At 35.0% G+C, this 17,813-nt stretch overlaps 1 pseudogene; it reads left to right on the forward strand.

The window, feature by feature from the left end:
* The window catches only part of LOC133762994 (nucleophosmin-like), a 111,706-nt pseudogene that overhangs the window by 14,877 nt on the left and 79,016 nt on the right, over window positions 1-17,813 (forward strand).

Genomic DNA, 17,813 nt, shown 5'->3' on the forward strand with positions numbered 1-17,813 from the left:
AAGAAAACAGCCCTCCTTGTTTTTACAATATTATTTATTTATTTGAAAGGTAAAGTTACAGAGAGAGGGAGAGGCAGAGAGGGGTCTTCCATCTGCTGGTTTACTCCCCAAATGGTCCCCAACAGCTGAGGTGGGCTGATCTGAAGTCAGGAGCCAGGGGTTTCCTCTGGATCTCTCAAGCAGGAGCAAGGGTACAAGCATTTGGGCGATCCTCCACTGCTTTCACAGGCCATAAGCAGAGAGGAACAGAGCCCTTCTTGTTCAAATGGAAACTACGACAAATAGAAACCAGATATCCCATTTTGCCATGTACAATGAAGGCTTTCTATGAGAAGTAACGGATGCACTAAGAACTAATAAACTCATATGCTTAGTAATGTGACATCTTTGTGGAGGCAAACAGTTTTTCTCCTTCACCTCTAATGTTCATGTCAGCATCTGAGCTTCTGTCTATATAGTTACTGGCTGTGTTATCTACCTAATATTACAAATCAAAATATGTACAACTGGACTTGAATTTTTTTTAGCTGGAAGGATTTGCATTAGATGATGTAAAAACTGATGTATAGTAGAATGGCTGGTGAAATTAATGGCATTTTTAATTTTAAGATTTTCATTTTTAGAAAAATAGTTAAACTCTAGGATATATATAGTCCAGTTTTTAGTTAAAAGAAGGCACCAAGATGATCAGTCGACCTCATTCTTATTATGTATAACATAAATTAAACAGTCTCAACATTTAAATACTTTGTGCTGCAGAGAACTTGGTGTATTCCACCATTAGCCAAATGACCTACTTTATGTTATTGCTGATGCAGGTATTCTTACAATTTTAGCCTTCATTACAATTCAGTCTTAAATTAAAAGTTGACTCATCATTTACTATTTAGAAGCAGGAAACAAATTGGCATTTTTTAGTAGTATGCATGGTTTATCTTGTCTCTCATTTTTTCTTTCATACTAGTTCCTGAAGCTATAAACTTCCAGTATTGTACTTGCAGATTATTCATAGAAGATTCATGAACCATTTTCATCAAGAATGGAGTAATACAAAACAAGTAGGCAAAACAGTATTTCTAAAATATTTGAAACTTTTGGCACATACTTACTGATTTTTATAATTGAAATAAAGGAATTTTTATTTGCAAATGAGACAAAAATTAAACAAAAAATAGACATAGTTTTATTCAAGAGCACAAGTGAATAAAATCAGTTTCACTAATTATGATTTCTCCATGTTGATGCACAGTAAAGTGACAGCAGTTGATAATGATTTTCTGGACTGTTCAGAATTACAAAGAGTGAAAGGATTTAAGAAAGCTCTCAGAAAGGAAAACCATTACTTCCTACTCAAGAAAAGCTTGTTTACGTGATAAAATAAAGAGAAGGCTGAGTAATAACCTGAAAATTTAACTCCTCCTAGAGTTAATTTTCATAATTCAGGAAAGGAAAATTTTTGTTTTTTCATAATTACAAGAATCATTGTCTAAATGTATGACTTTTGTTCTCCACTTTGCAATATAGTCTTATAAATGAAAACAATGAAGGGATGCCCAAAATTTTTAATCCTGATCATTGTAAGAGACATCATGTTCTTTCAGAAGCTCAGGTGTCCCTAGCCTGTCTCTAGTAGTTGATTTTGCCCCAATTTGAAGTGAAATTTCTGCATTTCTCTCTTCTTTTCCACTCTGTTTATTCCTTCACAAACCTTCAATGGCTGTTTCCTTAAAAGAAAAAGAAGAGTAAAAATGAGAAAGGAAAAGAAATGAGGAGAGATGATGTCGACAGTCTGCTCAGACTTATGAGTGCTTCCTGCTCTATCCCCACTCTTGTCTCATCGTCTGTCACACAGTTCCACCTTACCCTGACACAGTCACACTGGTAAATCTCTTTCCAGAAGACAGATACGTACCTGTTCACACTCTCCTACTCTTCTTATACTTCTCATTTATCCCAGAATGTCTCACTCAATCTCTTTACTGTGTCCTATTTAATCAAAAACAGGGTCAAGTCTGTTTAATACATCCTTACGTAACTACATTATAAGCTCCTTTGGAGAAGAGATCAAATCATGTTTGATGATAATAAACACTACCTGGGTTTAACTGAATTGAACTTCAGCCTCATCTCAAATAAAACTTTCTCCATGAAACATTTTCTGATCCCCTATTAAATATGAATTCTTTCTTTAAGTGCTGTGGTTTAAAGTCTTTTGTGCCACTAACTTTTTCTTGTATTGTACTAACTGTGCAAAAACTTCACTCCAATATACATCATGAAATATTGTATGACAAGAAAATTGGTTCTTGATGCCTTTTACTGTCAATTTGCATGTCACAGGTGCCCAAATATTTGTTAAATAAATTATATATTTTCTAGAAATTTTGAAATACACATTCATAACTATTTTTAAAATTATACCTCCGAATGAATATGGTCAAATTTAGCAACAAATTTAAAATATATGATTTCTGTACAAGATCCTAGGCATCAAAACTCTTAAACAAAATTAGAGGGTAAGTATATTTAAATGTCACTACATTTTTATTTTGTTTTATATGGTTTATTTTATTTTTGAATATGCATTACTACTATTTCTTAAAATAAACATTTTGAAAATAAGATACTTTATAGTTTTGATATGATTGGTGTCAGGTCACTTGAGTTTCTCAAAATCTCTTTCCTAAACTTATCATATTGATTAAGTGATTAGCTAAAAGAAAACATGACTAATTTAAGACCACATAACACACATTTTATTTACCTACAAACAATATAAATAGTTTTTTTCCTCTCCATGTACTATTCTCATTATTAAAGAACTAAATCTTTTTTTAATATTTTGAGAAAAAAAAAATGAAGCCAATTCTGTTTTTACTCAACAGAGATACAGTGCAATATGTTATTAGAACCCAACTTGTATCTCACTTGTAAATTTTAAATTATGATGTTAGATTATATTTTCTGCATCTACTATAATATAATTATTAAATGCAAATGATATATTATTCAGCTTTTCCACAGAGTTGTTTATGAAAGCCAAGCATTTTACATATTTTAGTGAAGTACATATTATTAAGAAACAAATCATAATGAAGCATAATGTAGTTTGAAGAAAAGAGACTATAGCTTTGTAATGGATGATAATAAATGCCATCAAAAGAAGTATTCAACTATCAAGAACATTAAATATGCCAGGAGTGACAAAACCGTATTTCTAAAGATTTCCACCTGCTCCCATTACTTCATGTCAGAGTTACAGTTGAAAATTGTTTTAGCTTCCAAACTTTAACCAAAAATTCTTCACCAAATAAAGCCTGCAACTCATCCAATAAATTCCTCAGAGACATGTGGCGAAAGTAAATTCTGCCTTTCAACTCTTGGTGTAAAAAGTCCATGTTTCATTTGTTTGTTAACTGGTATTAATTGCTATTTATACTTTGCATGTGCATACCTTGTCTCTTCAACTGTGTTTCAAGTGCTGAGAACAAAAGCCATACCATGCACTACGTTTTTCTAGCACAGAATCTTAGAGCAGAGTGGATTCAGGATCATCTCCAATCTATCTGTAACTAGCTGTACAAAATTGAGAATTAATTTAATCTCCTCTCAGATAATTTTCCTCCTCTAAAAACTAGGTTGCAACAGGCGATTCCTAAAGTCTCATAAAAATCAAAGATGTTAAGAAACATGGTCACATAATTGCTCAGAAAAAAATAACTATGAGCTGATTAAATTCAATAAGACAAGTGTTAGAAACCAAGTTACTATGGGATAAAAGCATACAGATACACAAACAATGGGATCAGGAACAATGGCCATACTTGAGATTATAGGATTCTGGAAACTCTCAAAGCCACTCTTCTTGTTGGTGAGGATAATTATGTAATTGCCTTCCATCACATTGAAGGATTCGACCCTGCCTAACACATCCTATCTTCACACAGATTTGTGTCTTTGGAAGAAGAGGAAGGTGAAACTATATCCATTAGTACCACAAATATCAAAATGGTGTACAAATCATAAATCAAAACTCCACAAAGATATGTTTCTTACTGATTCTAATCACAGTATTTATTAAATAAAGTATTATTTACAAAAAGGAAAAAGCAGAAACACAAATGGGTTTGTTGCAGTGCAGAAGAAACCAGCTCCAAAGCAATTCATTATTAATGCCTGAATATTCTTGCTAAACAGTTCTGATTATTTCACAAGAAAGAGGTCAAGGTAGTGGAGAAAGGGATTTAATCAAATAAACTCTCAATCTCTCTCCAAATAGCGTTTTCATCCGGCTGCATGTAAATTCATCAGATGACTAGCCTCCACATGCACAGGCAAGGTTAATCTTCTATGACTGTTAAAACTTCTATGATATGCCTATGGAATAAAGATTTTAAATGGGATGAACCATGCAAGTTACTCCAAATTAGTTCTTTTTGTTGTTGTTGTTCATAAAATACATGGAATTTCCACTGTTAAACAAAGAAACCAAATTTCTTCCACTTGAGTTATAATTTACTATTAATATCTTAAAAACAGATCTGGGTGATGTTGTAAACTTTTTTTTATTCATTATGAGTTTTAGGACTACTTGCCCCCCATGTTCCTGGAATCCAAAATGTGCTGCTCCATTAGGAACTTTAACAGTTCAAAAATCAAATACAAAGAAACAAGGTTAGAAGTTTTAAAATATTCTTAAAGCATACTGATTTTCTTTTAGTTATATGTAAAATTAAAAAGTCAACCATATTTTTATCCAAAGGTAATACTGCAGGCATTCATTATCATATGGGTAAAATTGATGAATTATTACTTAAAAGGTAAATACAATTTTAATTTCCAATTCTCAAACTGAAAAAAAATGTATGGCGGTAATATTGGTTAAATTTATGTGTCTTTTCATAAGCAGGAACAGTACATCATCTAGATAATATTTTATTTTTTCTTTTTGTCAACTTTATTTTCCATGAAACTTTTCAATTTTGTATAAACATGCTAACCGTTAAAGCACTGTCAAATATACAAGGTGTTCCAACATGTTTTAACTGAAGTGTGAACTATCTGGAATTCATTCTTAAAAATGTATAGAATTATGTGTCTAGATTTGTTACTAAAATAAGCTAAAAGCATAAGTGATCTTTGATAAAAATATAATTTAAGTGGAATGTTCAAATGAAACCAATATCTAAATTGTGAATATAGATAAATGTTTTTAAAGCATATCTTTACTATTAGAATGCTCTCTGTGGATTTTTTAATTAATAATTTCAAAGTCTAAGTGAAATTATACAACGTTACAGTCAGGTTTAATCCAGTCTATTGCTGCTTCAGTTATCCTTAAAATACCTTCTTTGCTGCTAAATTTATAAAATTTATTTTATGTTGCATATTTAATATCTATACCTAAGAAATTGTGCAGCAGTTAATAAATCTTCAGAAAAATTAAAGTGTGTTTTTTTCCTGCTGGCATTCTTTGCCCTCTTTGCTCTCAGCACCTTTCTTGAGTCTTCGACACCATTTTACATGAGGACAATTTCTAAAAAGCAAAATATAACTGTCTAATTAAGGGCTGTGTGATTGGCTAGTTCACGGTCTCTGTGACAGTTGTGACAAATACTCATATTGGCACAGCCCTAACCTCACTTCACAGTTTGCAACACAAAGATGGTATTTTCAGAAATGTGGAGAACACTCTGATACAAAGCTTCACCTTGTCTAGTGCTATTCCATTTAATTTTTTATTAACTGCCTGAACATATGCCATTCTACAAGAGGGTAATAGTTACAAAATGTCAGCAGAAACATTTAAACTGCTAAAATGTAAATGATTTTATAAATTTGTAATGAAAGGTAATTGTCATGTGGGAAAAGTAACAGAAAAACAGATATGTGTAAATGTAAAACTGGTTAAAAAATACATCTTATTGGTTGTAGGTAGGAAAAACCTAAGTGTGTTTTAATGAGTCCTTTAAGTAGTATTTAAATAAAATTAGATCCATAAGCAGAAAATGTGAATTCTATAATATTTTATTTTCTAACATTAGAAAAGTTCATAATACTGACAAGAACTCATAGAACTTTAATGTGCTGAATTCAATAAACAGTAGGACATTAAGATGCTTCACCTCCTTTAAGAAAACAAATAAATCAAATGATAATATAAATAAAAAGTGTCTTTGGCATCAGCACAATAGCGTTAAAAGCACAGTATTCAAATATGATTAGTTTGTTTCTCTAGTTTCCACTACAATGAAAAACAATTTAGTGATTAATCCCTTCAGCAACATACTGCTGGGTCAGTGCTCTCAGATATGTCAGGAACAAGAGGACTCCGGCAAGGAATTGAGTATTTCCTCAGCCACCACACACAGCAACCACCTTCCAGTTAGGTTTGCGGGCAACCATCTTTAAATGCTTGAGCTGCTCTGCGTGGCCATGACAAGATTTGCAATTCTCTACGTTTATTTACACACCATCACCCCAACTAGACATCACATGGAAGTGGCATGGTCACAGCTGACCCCAGGGTAGTCCCTGTCTCTGCCGATCCAATTTCATCGTGCTCTGCAATTGAACTGCAGTCATACTGGAGAGGATGTATGCACAGGACTCCGTGAACAATAAAATTAGCAGAAGCTTGTCAAGGGGCATTTTTCTGTTTTACAGTTATGGACCATGGACAAATAGGTCTGCTTTCCAGAAATCCATAGAGGTCTGGCTCTCTTGAAATGTATATGAGCCCAGCCTGTTTATGTCACAGTGTTCTATATGGTAAGCCTGTTATGTGAGAGTTGGAGAACAGTGTTAAGCTTTTGCTCTGTAGTCTCCGTTTCCTCCTCACAGTTTTCAGGGGCTTTAAAATGCATGTGAATAGGCTACTTATTTTTGGTTTGTAGAAAGAAAATGGCTTCTGTTTAGTAGCTGCAACTAAGAAAAAATGTATTCTTCCTTTAGAGAGAGAGAAAAAAAAGCAGCACAGATTGATGGTGTGTGAAAGCAAAAGTTGAGGGAAAAAATTTTTCTGTGCAGTTTGTTCTGAGTTGGTAAACCAAGTGTTGAAAGTCTCCTCCCTGAATCCTCCCTGTACCTGTGAAAATTAGTTATCTCGCAAATAAAAGTCTCTTTAAGAAGATACACTTAAAATATACCTGGAAATACATTGAAAAAACCCTTTATTTAAGATAAAATGTTAAAAGAATAATGTGGTAAATAGAAAAATTTTATCAGTTGTGAGTAGAACGTTTTAAAGCATAATATGTTTTGTAATCTACCCTAGAGTAATTTTATTAGATATTCTGTGCACTTCTTACATCAAACATGCTCAGAAGCCCTGGGATCATTTTATATTCACTGGAAGACAGAAAGAAATCCAAAACCTAGTTAAATAAATTGTTCATTTATTCCTTCCCTTTTATGCACCAAGATCTACATGTGGTCATTAATTATAAAGAGACTATTATAGCACCATATTTTCATTCAATACGATGTCCTGGTATATATCAAAGAAGTCCCATAATTAAAACAGAAGGGCCACAATGACAATTAAAATTACAATCTATATGGGGAAAGAAAGTACAGTTCTGCAATTTTTCACCCTGTCACTGTCAGCGGCATGGAATATTCTGGTCACGTCTCTTGCAAAGCAGCCTAAATTCTTCTTCACCAATGCAACCTCAAAAGCATTATCAGCACCTAAGCAAAAGCCTATGCAAGTATAATTTAATACGAAGCCACAGTTTGCAAGTAATAGCGTATAAAGTGATATTTAAGTGGTGTTTTAAGCACACTTCTGATGGCTACAGCCGCTTTTCCCTGGTAAATGCGTTTTCCTTTGAGTAGTGATTATGAGTCCTGGGTGAAGAGGTCCTGTGTGCAGGTCTGTCTGTAAGCCTTACTTCCAGCTGCCAATCTTTACTTCACAGTGAAGAAAAAGCCACATAGCACCTTGTTCTTACTCTTGTATGCTGTCATCCCCTGAGCCTGATAACACAAAATCATTTCCACATAACACTTTCCTGCTTCTGCCTCTTAAACCCTGAGACCTACACATTGTGCATGCACTTGCACCCTTGGCAACCGGCCCCCCGCAAGCCCCTTCCTTTGAACCCTCCGAGAGTTCTAGCGGACTATTTTTAACACTTATCTCGGTAAATATCTGCATTAATGGAGTACAAAGCTTTTTGGTAGCAATATGTATTTGCTACAATTTATTGTCTATAAAAGTCATGAACAGTGAATTATTACTGGAAAAATTGTGTTTTTCTTTATAATAACTTTAAACTGAGCGCTCATATATGAAGCATGCAATGGAGATGGAGAAGGTTTTGTATAATAAAACTGTGACATGGTCATTTTTTCCAGTTTTGCATTACGGAGACACACTCATGCATGGTGCTTTTTAAATTCTTATTATGTGTGAGGTCAGGGGGTCGAATGTCAGAAAGTACTGTTAATTTCACGGGGTTAGGGGAAAGTAAATTCAGAGGGAATACAGATCACTTAGCACAGAAAACCAGCCCCTCTGAAGTTTGGTTTTACATTTGTTAACCATATCCTTCAGCTGACGAACCATTGAGACCACAGTGACATTCTGGTCCCAGATATAATGGCTTGACATGCTGCAGTGAGAGTGTGATTCCGTCGCCCTGCTCCGGGTGCCCGGCTTCCTCTGAATCAATGAAGCACTAAAACTCCACACAACTGGAACTGAACAAAGCATGTTGCCATTTTGGCTGTGATGTTTAAATTATAGAGAAAGCAGTCAGGATGTCTTAAAGTTCAATCTGACAAGAAATGTAAAATATATTTCTGTCTTCATTCGCTGGGAAGGTAGCATCTTACGCTGCACACTTTCACTACCCAGCGTGCTTTTAAAGGGGTTCCTAATAGAACGTCAAAGATCAAATTCTTGCCTTTCAGGGTTCCCACTCCCCAATCAAAAAAGACACCTCAGCTCTGGCAAAGTTTCTTGGGGGGAGGGAATAACATCCTTCATAACACTGCTTTATTCAGTTAATGGTGTAAGGATATCGCTCCTTTATTTTACTATTTGTCCTGGAAGGCTAAATTGACATACTGCCTCGAATATACAAGGCAGAGGTTATACAAATAAATACCAACAATGATGAGATAAAAACAATTGCCCATTTTACGGTCTTGATAGCCGAAAAACAATCAAAATAGGTTTTAATGTGAGGCTGCTGTGAGCATATTGAACTCCAGTAAAAACCTGCAATTTTATTTAAATATAGTTCACTGGGCCAGGATACACAGATGCTGATAGGTTTGGGTGGGTGACTGTGTTTTTATTAGTTTTTTTTTTTTTAAACAAGATTTTTCAGATTCAAAACTCCAACTGGGCTCAGCTGCCCCCTTATAATTAAATTTTAATGACTTAGGCTGAGTGTTTCTGTTTTGGCAGCATCCTTAATAGTGTTAGCATTTAAGCAGTTACAGCTCGGCTTTGAGGGAAGCAAGTAGTAACGAAGTTTCTCCAAAGATGCTCTGGTTTGCTGGGATGCTCGGGTGAGCTGGGGGGATAGCTCACCACAGGTCATCCAGTTATAGTAACTCTGAAAAAAAATACATTAAGATAAAAACCTCCTACTCTAAGTTACACAGGAGCCTGAGAGCCACTGCCTGTCAATTTTAACTGGTTTTAACAGCAGTACTCACCCTATGTGTTTGCCAAAGGGCCTACTGTTTAGTAGACACAATATGCAGTCCTGCTCATAAAATCACTGCTTCTCACAAAAAGGTAAGAACAATCTCGGAACACGCTTGCATCAGTCCATGCTTTAAAGAAGAACTGTTATTAACTTTCTAGTGGTGTAGTGTACTGATCCCTCTCATAATTAAAAACTTCTTTCCCCTTACATTCCCTTTTCAGCAAGCAGCCTGTTGCCTGAAGTTTGAATCCTTCATTACCAGTTAAAACAAAATCACCAATTAGGCACATGAACACGTCTGTATTAATCTCATTAAGGTGATAGCACCAAATAAATTGGAACTATTTTTGTGCTTTTACTGTGTTCCTATGGCTTTATCAGGCCCTGTGGTCATATACAAAGACCTCGCAGCTTAGTCATTTAGAGTCATTCGGTTGTGGACTGAATGTGGCATTACCATCTATGGCTGAAAATTGCTTTCAGCTTTTAAACTGCACTGACTAGTCTGTAGTTAATCTTAGATCATTCACTCGCAAAATTAAATGAGCCAGAACGTGGTCTTTTTTTTCTTTATAAAATAATACATCACAAAACACTTATTTGCCCTGCCCAAAAGAGAGATCAAATTCATTTAAAATCCCATAAACCAGAGTTGTGAATTTTTAATTTTATTTAGTAGCAGAGAAATAGAGGGTAAGCTATCTTTCTACAGCACATCACTGCTATAAATTTACATATGGTACATGGTTTGATCCTTAACCAACCTTTAATCTCCCTTTGATGTAGACTTCTACTTCCCATTGGTCATGTGACACTCTTATTAATGCAAATGTAAAAAAGACTGTTTGGGATCTCTGATGTAATTAGCCATAAACCATATTTTTAAAAAGTGCATACTTGAGTCACTGGAGTTGCATATAAAGTTCATAGTTTCATCACAGAAGAATAACCTTAAGAAATTAATTTTTTAATTTTATTCCTTCCTGTATTTCTGCACAAGTAACTATTGGTGACCATTTTACTGTATCATTGATAGTCAATAGAATTTGATTTCTAAATAATTAGTCTTATAGGAATTAAACACTTTTTCTTAGGATTTTTTTTTTTTAGTTTTCTTAGGATTTTTATCCTGAATTTTGCAAAAGTGAAATCATATTGAGAGAAGAATGCTAAGTTAGGCAAAGGAAATGCAGCACTCTGATTATCATACATAGATATATAATAGTCATTTCAAAAACATCAACTCTTAAATGAAAGTATTAGGTATGTTTGCTCTTTTCTTCCTCCCTTCTCACTACCCTATCACTACCCTATCCCACAAAGTGAACCAAGTTTCAGTGTTTTAATTTTGGCAGACACTAATTTTAGGCTCCAAAAAACTTGAGCCACCACAAATGAGGTGAGGCAAACACAGAATGCCAAATGGAAGCAGAAAGTTTGGATATTTGAGGGACTGACCCAGTGAGTCCCAGGGAGGCTGACAGGATGCTAAGGTCAGATATTGGAAAATAAGGTTCACGCTACCCTGTCAGTGGGGCCCAAGCAAGCTGCCTGTTTGACAGAGAAGGCGGTGTGTGGTCTGGACCTCAAGAAAAAGGAAGTCAGCCACCCAGATCAAAAATTACCCTGTCGGTCATCCAAAAATGATTCTGACATCAGCTTAGGGAGAGACCAAGAAAATTGCAAAAAAGAAAAAAAAAAAACAATGAAAAATTATACTTTTTTTCTGAGATTGCCAAGGGAAATTTATAGATCTATCTCAAAGCAAGGAGAGTTCCTTTATTAAGAATATAATCAGTAAAGCCATATTGGTGACATCTCTTTATTTTTACCAGATGTAGTAAGTATTCATGACTCAGCTGTACAGTTCTAGCAGTTAACCATTGGCCGTTTGCAAAAGTATCATGTGATAAGCATAAATACAAAATCAAGCATTACAATGTTATAATAAAAGCTTAAGTACAATACAAAATATATTTACATTTGAATTTTATCATTTTAATTTAGACAAAAGCCCAAAGAATGGCCCAAAATTCACAGAAGTATACAAATGATTATATAATTATTTTGCCCACTTTAGGACATCTTTCTATTCCATTTCTAAAAATTTAGAAGAAAAACAAATCTATGACCAAAACATTATTGCAACTGTTGTTCTGATCTGAAAAACTTTTTTGAGAGTCCTTGAACTGATTCCGTCTCTAGCAGTGCTCCTTAAATCTCATGGTATTGCTACTTTAAATCATATGATAGGTTTATATTTTTCAATAAAGTTTAGTGATTGAAAGGGACATGAACTTAAGATTTGTTCCTTTTCTAAGAATATTGATGAAGAAAAAGATACATGTATATTTAAATATCATCCAAACAATAAGATCACCATTCTAAATACTGCCCAATATTGAATAGTTTTTCCATATCAAGGAAAAAATATCTGCATATTGTTGTTTATTCTGTAAAATATTCCTTTTTTAATAGCCTGAACCAAATAATTTCTCATTTTTACAGGCTTCACTTCACTTTTCTCACAGTGAATAAATTGCAACTTATTTCCATGAAATTCACAGATGACACAGATCTTTATTTTGCATAAAGGCATAAAGAAGTGTCTAATATCTTCAATATTCATCTGCTAAGTGGACATTTGCATTGGGTTAGAACGGAAAAAGAGCCCCAACCCTCCCGCAGTGACAGCTGTACAAAGGGATGACATCTGACAGCTGTGACAGTGCTGAAGGGAAACTCAGATGACTCGCAGCATCCATGATCCAATTACAGCACACATCCCTCTGACAGACCCAGCAGCTTGACTCCAGCGTTTGGAAGGACAGTATTGATCTCTTGTCAGAAACCAGTTGCCTGCCTGCAATTGTGCGCTGCTGAACTTTGAAAAGCTATAGTACCCTCTTAAATGATAGGGGCAGTCAGGTTATAGTATTCAGGTACAAAGAGAGGTGCAAAGGCTATCTGCTAAATGCTCTAAACTTGAACAAATCATAACAATATGACAGTCCAATCATACTCAAGGAGCCCAGCTGATCTAGCTGGCTACTGTCTGTGCTAATGGAAAGACAGCTCTTTGTGTTTAGTGGGATGATCTTACTTGATGAAAAGGCCACTGCAATTAGTGCATGCTGGTTGGCTGTGCTGGGTGACAGCAGCATGGATGGTATAATGGCAGCTGCCAATAACCGTAACTTCAAGAAAGCAGACAATTAGGCCTTTGATCCTAACACTGTTAGTCCCTCTACTCCAGACCTCCGCTTGGCTTCTACTGTAAACCTCACCAGGGCAATGTGGTACAACGTCCCCAAACAGAACAACGTGGTCAAGAGGTCAATTACCTTTCTGCTCTTGCCTCTGGCCTCACCTTCTTTAGGGAGAGGGAAAGAGAAAGAGACAGGAAAGGGGAGGGGGAGAGAGATAGATTTACAATGAGAGACAGTTGTGTAAAAATGTAACAAATATTTCCTTTTAATTGCAGTTTATAGAGATCTGATAGATGAGTGCAAACGATTTAAGATAAAAAAAATTGGTTGTAAAAACAAGATGCTAAACTTTAAAACAGAGATACCTAACAACAAATATTCTAATGTTTGAGAATAAAAATGATCAAAAATCCCAGGATAATTAAAGGCTATCTCCAGCATAATCTTATTAATTTAGCACTGGGTAAAGATAGATAAAGTATTCTGAACACTTATATCGTATGCAAAACCTACATCTACTATTTTAGCACTTTTAAGTAGAGTCCCTGAATAGGTAAAGAAATTAGGTAGGAGTAAAACAAATTAAGTACAGTAATAGAGCACACACATGCACACAGACATAAACTATTATGGTATAGATAAACCTTCTATCAGAAATATGAAGTCCATGTCAACTTTAGATGCTTTTTAGTGGAGTGAGTATAATGGCAAAACTGGAAGCCTGACAATATATAAAGCATAAATCTGTTTCAAAAAGACAAACTGTTGGAAAACAGCTTGGTATTATTAAAAGGTAAATAGGACATAGGATCCAGGGTTTTAGAAATGAAAGAGAACCAGAGATCAAAAGTGTAAAAGAAACTTTAGGAGTGATTTAGAGCACAGAGAAACAGATATCCTTAAAGCACAGGAAAAGATGTCCCTGTTCATTTTTATGAGAATAAGTGCTAGCTTTAAATGCATTAGAGATTACCAAATATAAATTGCATAACAAAATTAGGATGTGGAGAAATGGAATTCTCTACTTTTTCATGGAAGTATAAATTATAATAATCTTCCTGAGCCTAGTTCAAAAATATCTATTGAAAATCCATATTTAATCCAAAAAATTCTTCACTGTGCAAAGTTTTATAAAGAAGAACATTTACTGTGGTGCTGTCTGTAATGAGAAAAGAATTAAAACAACCAAAATATCCAATAAGAGCTTTATAATGCATACCTAAAATAGAATAATATGTAGCCAATAAAAAGAGTGAGATGGATTAGCATAAAATGACTTGAAAATATCTCTAAGAAATAATTATAATATTATCTAGTTATATAAAGTCATATATAAAATGTATGGATGTTGGTAGATGTGTGAATATGTATAAAATACACACATAGATATGCTTTATATATTATTATTCCTAGAAATACAAACAAAGTAATAGCAATTATCTGATTGGAGATGGTAAAGAAAGTTTAGTTAGCATTTAATTCAGCTTGCATTACTTGCATATACATGTATGACTTTGAAAATAATTTTTTCAATGTTTAAAAAACTGTGTATAAGACTAAGTGTCTTATATGGTTGCTTATGTAGATGGAAGGTACATTTTGTGGGAAAAAGGTACATTACTTGAAAATATTATACATCTGGAATATTAATTAAGATAGAACCCCAACATTTTGTGCCATTCATTCCTTTAGTAAACATTTATTAGACTTCATTGTTCCTTAGATCTTATCCATAGGCTGGGAACATGAAGTGTCATTCAAAGTGTGCCCACTCACTAGAGTCTTTTGGTCTACTTGGGGAAACATAACATTGAAGAAAAGTGAATGATGAAGAAAGTCGAGTACCACAACCGCTAGAAGGCACAGGTGATTTAGGGTACAGTCAGGGAGAGCTCCCTCATGCACAGGAAGTTAAGCAATGTTTCCAGGAAGAGGTGACACTAGATGTCAGTCTTCGATGGCAGGTATGTGAGCCACACGAACGGACCCCAGAATGTGAAGCACAGGAAACAGCCAGCAAAGGAGAAAGAGTGCAGTTAGCTCAACACGACGAATGCTTAGATGGCAAACAGATTAGTGGTGAGAAATGGAACCAAAAAGGAAGGCAGAAATTTCAAGGGAAGGGGTGTAATTAATGACCACAGAACCTGCAAAGTTTCTAAACTCTGCAATCATAATGTAGTATCAGAATACAATTTTCCCAGTATGCTGAAAAATAAGAATTCTCTGTACTCCATGTTAAAGAAATGGATTCTTGAGGCCGACGCTGTGGCATAGCAGGTAAAGCTACCACCTGCAATGCCGGCATCCCATATGGGCACCAGTTTGTGTCTTGGCTGCTCCACTTCTGATCCAGCTCCCTGCTGATGGCCTGGGAAAGAAGTGGAAGACGGCCCAAGTAACTGGGCCCCTGCTACCCACTTGGGAGACTGTAAGAAGCTCTTAGCTCCTGATTCCTGGCTCCTGGCTCCTGGTTTCAGCCTGGCTCAGCCCCAGTCATTGCGGTCATCTCAAGAGTGAACCAGCAGATGGAAGATCTCCTTCTCTCTGTGTCTGTGTTCCTCTCTCTGTAGGTCTGACTTTCAGATGAATAAATAACTCTTAAAACACACATAAAAAGATCCTATGCCTTTTAACCTGTCCATCTCTTAAATACCTGTCCGTGGTCAGAACATAAACAAAGAAAGAGTATGATGATTTCATAGAAAAGCCATACAACTATTTAATTAAATTTGAACAACATAATTTAACTCAACAAATGTAAGGTATATATGTTCTATTTCAAAATTACAAAAACATGAACCATTGGGGATCAATGACAATACAATTTACAAAGAAAAATAATGGAGTTTAGAGTAATAAACATGACAACAGAAATATGCTCAAAACATAGAAATGTCTGAAGTACCTGATGGAGAAAACATGAAAGGGAAATTTTTTTATGAACTTAATGTAATTCTAAATGATAAATATGAGTTCATCAGATTTATGAGAAACTGTGAGAGGTTAATTCTGTGCAGAAATATTAACATGCCCAAAAGTTTATGGGAATTTGTGTGTCGGAAAGCTGTAGAATCTTAGTAGTGATGAAATGTACTATGAGGAGAAGAAAGAAAAGCACTCAATTTTAGTGAGTCTTTTTTCAATTTCTGAGGTAGCCCGCCTATCCTGCTGTGCTCACGTTCCCAACGAGGATGTCCATGGAGTCTTTTCTCTTTATATGCTACCTCAAATTGCTAGAGAAAGATTTGCAGAGGGGCCATGCGCAGCAAAATTGGATTATCTATAGCTTTAAGTTTTCTGACAAACTACATTGTATCAAAAAAATAATTTAAGACTCTGGTACACTTCTAATCTAAAATATAAGATTTTTCCAATAAAATAATAATAAAGACTCAAAGAAGCACAAAATCAAGAGAAAATTACATAAGGTCTTTTTCGCTAAATTTTTAAACAGATTGTCTAAGCCAATGACTCTGGGTGGCTTTTCAAGTCCCACATTGGTCCTTGTCTAGTTTTCATATCATACCATCTTCTAGAGAGAAGAGATATGATACATGTGAGTGAAGAAAGACCATCCAAAAACCCTCATCAATTACTGGTCTTCACCATGTCTTAACACTCTCACTATAACAGTGGATAGCTAACTTTGGAAGCCCTTAAGGAAATTGGAACAGATCAAGAATATACCCCAGTTTTTGTGTTTCCTCATTATTCCCACTGGCTTTGTAAGGAAACAGCTCTGCCATGGTCACCTGCCATCATTAAGTAGACCATGTAGATAATGTTCTGCCATGGCTTAATGCAAGCTTTGATGGATTGCCCTGAAATTCTTCCTGGAGCACAGGTAGATATCCTGCTAAATGGCTCTTGAATACATTTCTGCATCTACATCTTTCAGGAGTGCCAACAATGCCATTTCTTTTCCATATTCTTGGTTCCAGATGAGTTTTATGTCTAGTTTTCCCTTCTTTTAGGGTTACAGCTGCAGGTTTCATTGAACCCATAAAACTGCTATGTAAGCAATAAACCTTGTGGATTCATTTGGGCTTGTCTCTTCATTGGTTTAATCTATAGAAAAGTGCTGAGGAAACCTAGCAACTAACATCATGGTTCAGTTTATAGGCTGCTAGATCACTTGACAGACATAATAGTTAATACTAAAGTCCATCAGAAATATTGTTTCCCCTTGAGAGAAAAATTAGGCTTGGAGACACAACTAACATTAATTTTCAACTAATATCTATAAAATGTCTTCCTCACAGTGAGCATATTAACAGTTGAAATCTCATTTAACATGAGTAACTGACATCTATGGAATATATGTGCCAGCTATTGTGTTAAATGTTTTACATGCCCAATCTGTTTTAATTCTCACACAAATTGCTTTATTAACCCAAATTTACATATGAGGAGACTTGCTTTGGAGAAGGTAAGTAACTTTGTCATAGTGAGTACACAGCTCCAATGGTTAAGAGACAAAATTGGATAGCACGCAGAGTTCAATGCATTGCTTTCATTTGTAACTGTGAGATTATTTTGCTTGCCCATTATTTAAATATTTTTTAAGAATTTTTTCATGTTGCATATTAGAAGTGCTTTAAAACTGCATTTGAAAAGCTTTGGTCATTTAAACACATCACATTTATTTAAGGCATATACAGAGTTATCATTATGAAAATTTTGGAGAATGCCAAAGAAAGATTTCCAATAATAGCTGTCCTGTTTCACCAAGATTTTACATTAAATATTGACCTACATTGTCACATAAACATCAGGAAGATTGAATATTATTGATGGTGTATCAGCTTTTGAAAGTAAAATTCTGAGGGTAACCTTATTTCCCACATCCTCCACGTGGAAGAGCTACGTTAGAAATAGATACACTTCTGGCAGGCACTGTGGTACAGCAGGTTAAAGCCCCAGGCTGCAGCAC

The sequence above is a fragment of the Lepus europaeus genome, chromosome 1, assembly GCF_033115175.1.
Source record: "Lepus europaeus isolate LE1 chromosome 1, mLepTim1.pri, whole genome shotgun sequence".
Taxonomy (NCBI): Eukaryota; Metazoa; Chordata; class Mammalia; order Lagomorpha; family Leporidae; genus Lepus; species Lepus europaeus.